The sequence below is a fragment of the Marmota flaviventris genome, chromosome 9 (genome assembly GCF_047511675.1).
Source record: "Marmota flaviventris isolate mMarFla1 chromosome 9, mMarFla1.hap1, whole genome shotgun sequence".
NCBI lineage: Eukaryota > Metazoa > Chordata > Mammalia > Rodentia > Sciuridae > Marmota > Marmota flaviventris.
The window spans coordinates 115,207,651-115,214,648 of record NC_092506.1 but is presented as its reverse complement, the minus strand read 5'-3'; positions in this window follow the sequence as shown (position 1 = coordinate 115,214,648).

Genomic DNA, 6,998 nt, shown 5'->3' with positions numbered 1-6,998 from the left:
AGTGGCTGCAAACACACAGGCTGGGTACAGCTAGCATCCATAAAAGCTGGGTGATTCCCAGAGATGCTGGATATGTCTCAGACAATCTTTGACACCCGCCCTGGGAAGCAAAGTTGAGCTCCAAATGCTGGATGTGGGAGAGATAAGAGCCACTTTGACCAGACAGAAAAGTTCTAGATGAGGAAGCCAATTTCTTGGACTCTAGTTCTGGCTGTCTTGCTAGAACAGAACCTGGAGGTTATGAAGGAAATATGTCCTTCTTTCTCCCCAACAGCTTTTCCCACATTTCGTGTGTCCATTATACATTAACAACATATTCTATAGTGCCAGGCCAACTTAGGATTCAGGAATAAAAAAAGGCAAACCCTGTGCCCTGGATGAATTCATCATTGATGGGATAGGAAGGCATGTGATCAGAAGGTCACAGTGTGAGAAGGGACACAGGAACACACCAAGGTGGCCAGGAGAAGAACGCTACCATCTTGGTGGGCTGCAGAGGTGGACCAGTAAAAGCTATCTGGTAGTCAGCCCTCAAAGAGGTCTACAAAGCTGAGAAGTCATCTTAGGAAAGATTTGTAAAGGGAATTCTAGTAGGTAAACAAGGAGGCAGACTAGCACAGTGGACAAGTAGGGTTCTCATGTGAGTGACTAAAAGTAGGAAATGGAGCCAGACCAGGATATAAGGACCAGCGGGGACTGTGGTCTTGTGCAGAATCTCCCCAATAGGTTTTGTGGTCAACATGCTTTGGAGAAATTCAAAGGGCAACAGTGTCCCTAATATATATTTTAATTTGTGGGCACATATGGAGATATATAAGTACCCCCCAAAGGCAAAGAAAAATCAGGAGAGACATTGGAGCCATGTCCAAACTCCATATTTGACCTCGATCTGTCATTGTCACTAGTCACTAATTTTCTCTCTTCCTGACCAGGAAATACAACAAACTCACTATGATATTGACCTGGTAAGATCTCAATTGAAACGCAACTGCATGTTTACTTGATCTATACACATTCCTTATGCAAGATAAGTAGTCACCAATTCATACAGTCACCATCAAAACCAAGACCCATGCCCATGTTCTATGGAGGAGAAACATAAGACCCAGAGAGTTTATATCATCCAATTAGGGAGAGGAGGTGATAGCACTAGGGCCCTCTCACCTAACTGCAAATTCTCCCCTTCACCCAGGCAGTGCTGTTCTCTGGATCCTTAAGGAGTTCACTACCCAGCTGAAGAAGGGAAGCTGAGCATGTCTAGTAGTACCCAGCATATTCACACATTCTTTGAGAGATGCTATACAGCATAACTCCCAGGTTCCAAAGATGGGAGGCTCATCACACACAATGCCATTGTTTGCAGAAAGAGGGATAGCTGCTGGTAGCTGGTCTGGTTTCATTCTAAAACTCCCTGCCATTCTAGCATAAGTGAGCACCAAATGTTCACCAGCATTAATGGAGCCCACAGTACACCATGAGTCCTAAAGATACAGGACAATAGACTTTTATTCTCATAGTTCTGGAAGCTAGAAGTCCAAGATCCAGGTCCTAGAAGATGCATTATCAGGTGAGAGTCCATTTCCTCATAGATAACTATCCTCTCACTATGTCTTTATATGGCAGAAGGGACAAATTCTCTGAGGCCTCTTTTATAAGGACACTAATCTCATGCACAAGGGCACCACCCTTATGGTCTAGTCACCTCCCAAAGGCCCTTCCTACTGACACCATCTTCGGGGGTAGTGATTTCAATAAATGGATTTTGGTGAAACAGAAGTATTCAACCACAACACAGGAGGGATTTTCAGACTACTTACCAGTGTGCTGCAGCTAGAGTAGTCTGATGCTTCATTGCCACATGCACCAATGCAGGAGGGAGGGCCATCCAAGATTTGGTGTACCCATAGTTTAAATGGCATCTTTCCCAGATGCTGTCTCTCAACACAAAAGCAGCCTGCAATTTCATTTTTGAAACTTTCTGCAACAGTGATTCCCTTGCCAGTGTATTGAAGTTTATGGAGAGAATGTTTTTAATCAATAAAGTGTACTGAAGTGATGTACAAAGTTCCAGGAAGGAATGAAACCCACCAGTGAGACAGAGTCTAACAAAGACAAATGAGGGACTTTACTCAACGCCACTAGAAAGAAGGCAGGATCTGTTAAGGGGACTCTGATGGGGAAAGAATATGAAGAAGAAAAAAAAAAAAAGCAGCAGTTCCTGATAACAGAACAAATGACATGCAAATGGTTTACAAAATCACATGCAAATTAGCCCTCAGATTTATCTGAAGAGGCTTAGAGTCAGGAGAACATAGAGATAAAGCTCAACATCAGTGAATGGTGGTACCAAATCACAGAGAGGGGAGAGGACTTGCTCTGATAGATGCAGCTAACACAGAGGGCCCACACATCGTGAGCACTGGTTTCAGTGCTCCACGTGCATTAACTCCTTGATAGACGGATACACCACATGAACTATGAGGTTTTCTTCCATACTTACACATTACAGATGGGAAAATTAAAGCTGAGAGAGGTAAGTAGCTTGCCCCCACACTGGGGTGCAAACCCAGGTAGCCTAGTCCCAATGCATCCCCATTACCACTTTGCTCTATTGTCAGCCCCAAGGACCATGGTAAACCAGCAACAGAACTAGGACAAAACCCCAATACCCCAACTCCTGCTTCCTGCTCTTTCCACCATTCTACTCATTCTTCAGTTTCAAGCCATGCCCTTGCTGGTTCCTGTGTCTGGAATCTCCTCTCTTAGATCTACACAGAGCTGCTCTCTCTCAATTGCTTTTCTGACCTCCCCAAATAAAATCTCAACACTTTTACCCTCTGTAGTTCTGGCGTATCCTATCATGTTCTGCTTTACTCACTGACAACAGTCATCACACTACTGTATTGTTACTAAACAATCACTGATTTTTTCGCTTGCTTGTTTGTTTAATACTTTCTACTGAAATGCAAGCTCCATGAAAGCAAATGTCTTTGTTTCTTCAAAGATAGTATCCCCAGTGCCTGGCATGTATAAACATCTAGCAAACACTTATTGAATCGATAAATGAATAAACAGATGGGCAAACAATAAATGCATTCACACGTCTAAGAAAAACCTCAGACACTGTTTACTGTATGTTGGAAGTCCTTCCTGGTCTCTTGTTTCTGAAATGCTACTCAAACGTTCAAATTTACTTTGAGTCCTACCTCCTCCATGAAATCTCCCGAGTTTTTCCACCATCTGGCCAAAATTCCTTCCTTGAATTTTAAAACCATGTCTCCAGGAATCTTCTATTAAGCTGTAGGCACTTCTGAAAGGGAGGACGTTACACATCAATTATTTATTAGCCAGTAACACTTTAAGACATACTAAAATAATACATATACAAAACTTTACGGGTAACAGATCCAAACTACATGCAGCAAGTGTGGAATGAATACAGAACATTCCAGTCATGGTGCTAAGTGCTTTACAACTGTACTAATGTCCAGACATTCCCGGCTGGGTGCCTTCCTGTTACCCATGAGAATTGCACTTCCCAGATCCTCATGGTTGGATGGCCCCATGTGACTAGTTCTAGCCAATCAAATATCAATGGATCTGCTACCCATCTAGAGTGCTAATAAGACACCTGTCACAGCACTTTCACTTCTGGCTCAGCCACCTGGCAACCTTGGAGGTAGTGGCTATTCATTCCATCAGCCGCTAAGCAACAATGATGAGTGTGTTCCCAGTCTCACCCCCGATGCACTGCTCTTGACCTTCTCAGGCAGTCACCATTTGACAGATAAATAAACAATCTTGGAGATGTAAAAAATTTGGCCAGCGTCACACATCAAATGAATGATAGAGCCAGGAGAGGAACCCAAACCTACAACTTTCACCTGCTTGGGCCCTCTCTTAAATCTTATTGAAAATAAACAGTAAGAAATAGGAAAGTATGAATATCATTCCTGGAAAACAGAAGTTTTGCAAGGGCATCACAGAGTTGGGCTCTCAGGGTCAGAGAAGTCAACAGGACACTAGGATCCTGGGGAAAAGGCTATACAAGCTGGTGGCTGAGGTGGAAGTGCCTTTGATAATGTTGAAGGTGGACAGTTCATGCTTTTGTCTACTGGAGAGGTAGAATTCTCAGTCTTTGATTTTCTCTCTGTATACGCATCTGTCAAGGAAGCTCACAACCAAGTCATGAGTTCTTTTCTGGGTGCCAGGCACTGCACTCAAAATCTTGATGAAGCCAAAACCCACAACCCCTGCTTTCAAAGGCCTCTCCTACAGGGGACAGTCATCATTGCTGAGACAACAGCAGCTATTTGCTCTACAGGTCACTGGTCAATGGCCTTGTGCCTCAGGACCTGAGGCCAAATCCCCACTACCCCACCTACTGCTGAAATCATTCGGTGTAGCTTGCACACTTCCATGTGGTCCCACTCCTTGTCTGCCCAAAGCTCTGTTTACTCATGTGGATGTTGATAGGTATAGAGATGAGAAAATGCATCTGAAAATACAATATATCCTAAACAGAATAAGGATGCCAACTACATAGAATAGATCATTATTATAAAAATGACAGGGGTCAAACCACTCTCATTCTTAGCAGACATTTCTCCCTTTCTAGGGTGATGGAACATCCAGGTTTGTCTGTGGTTGTTTGGAGTTTATCAGTAAAAATCTTAGATTCCCTGAAATTGCTTAGTCCTAGGCAAACCAGGATGGTTGGTCACCCTGCCCTCTGCCTGGAATTTCTTCCTCCCAGCCTCCAGTCACCTTACCTCTTAGCAAAGGTGTCAAACTGCTGCTTCAAAAATCTCCTCCAAGCTTTCCATGATCCCATGAAGCTTTCTACGATCTCTCAGACAGAACACACTCTGGCCTCTGTCTTCCCACACAACTTTCACATAACCTAACAATAGCACTTCGTAGCAAGCCAATGCTCATTATATGAATGAATAATCAAAGGAACAAAGGAAGATGGAGAAAAAAAAAACATTTTATTCACCTGCAAATACCAAAAAATCGCTTGAGATATTTCCACCTACACTGATCTGCATGGACATGGTAGAAAATCATGAAAGTCTGTATCACCCACAGGAGGAAAAAAAGGAATACTTGGATTGAAGAAGATTTCCAAAGTTTTTACTTACTGCTAATATAATACCTAAAGTTTTTACACTAAAAATATGTTTCTTGAGGTTAAAATAAATTTCTTCTCTTGTCAAGGACATGTCCAGACTATTTTATAAAATTTTATCTTGTTATTTATCCAGATGAATGGCCTAAGAATTCTTAACATTCAGCATTGAGGTCCTGCTCAAATAGGCCAGAGTATGTAACATCATGTGAATGGTTGTATTTCTAAATGAATACCTCAATTATGAGGATTAAAATGGTTCCCCAGGGTGTTCTCTTGAGAAATGACTTAGTCCCAGAAGAATTCAAACAGAGGGTTTGCTATTATTATTGTGCTTAGTAAAGAACAGTAAGCAAACTTGTTGCTAGACCAGAAAGGAAGATATCCTAAAGATAATAAGTTGCTATGCTATAGAAGCCAAATTACCTGTAACTGGGTCCACCACAGGTTCTGGAAGCTAAATATGGATTTAAATTGCTCTTTGAGAAGGGTGTTGTCTCTGGGAATCAGTAGAAGGTGAAGGTGTGGAAGCCACTCTGGGCACCTCAGTGAAGATGAACAGCTATGAACCTATGGAAGTGTCAGCAATGGAAAGGTGTGGGAAATGACATAGCCTAGGAGCAGAAGAGGAAAAGAGGTTTCTTTGTGGGTAGAGGGAGATGAGGTATAAGAACCCACAGAGAGACATCTTCAGAATAAATTTCCAGAATCAAGAAGAAATTATGGTGACCCTGAGCAGAGAGGCAACTTGACAATGTATTTGTAGACTTAGCCCTGAAATTGTATAATTTGGGACCTAATTGGTTTTGAATGTTCCTACCTTTTTGGTCTCTTTAGTTTATAATCTAAAACCATCTTGTGAAATTCTTTGAACCTGGATCTAAGTTGAACATGAAACACAGCTGAGTGTGAAAGAGAATAACTGCCACAAATCTGAATGAGAAATAGCTTAAAATCATTCTGTAAGTCCCTAACTGGAACAATATGTGGAAAGGCAGAACAAACTTCAAAGCTCAACCCACCTGGAAGTCCAGGGTGCAGAGAGGTTGGGGGAACTGAGGGTAAAGTACAGAGTACAGGGTGGAGCTCCAAGCTGGCTACAGTGAAAACTCAGTGGCCTGGACTGACTATGGGTCACTTAGCAGAAGGTCCCAGAGGAACTACAGATTTCTGCTGTTTATATGCGTACAGTCTGGCTGACCTTGAACAGGAGCTAGAGGAGACCAGTTCTCTCCAGAGTGTAAATCTTACAATGATGAGCCAGTGACACAAATGTAATATCAGATGATCCCTGGTGAGCTCTGCAGCCTACAGCCCAAGGCTTCAGTCTCAGTTGTGTTGTTCAGCTTTTTGTCACTGTAACCAAAATACCTGACACAAATAACTTAGAGAAAGAAAGATTTACTTCAGCTCACAGTTTCAGAGGTTTCAGTTCATGGCCAGCTGGGGTCAAAGCTTTGGGCCCAAGGTGAGATAGACTATCATGGTGGAAGGGTGGGGCAGAGGAAATCTGCTCAAGTCGTGGCAGCCAGGAAGCAGAGAGAAAGGAACAGACTGGGGGCAAGATATAGTATCTAGGGGCGTGTCTCCAAGTATCTACTTCTTCAGTTAGGTCCCATATCCTCTTTATAATGCCTTCAAGTATCAATCTACTGGTCAATTTGTGGGTTGATATTAATAAGTGGATTAATAGTAATCTATTGATTAATATGAGGTCTGAGACCTCATGATCCAATCACTTTCCCTAACTAGTGGCTCTAGATAATTAGTTGCTAAACAACCAGAGTGATTATAGTGAATCATAAATCTAATTTCAAGTCTCTGTTTGACACCCCTGCATGGCTACATTCCCAACTCCTCCGCAGGG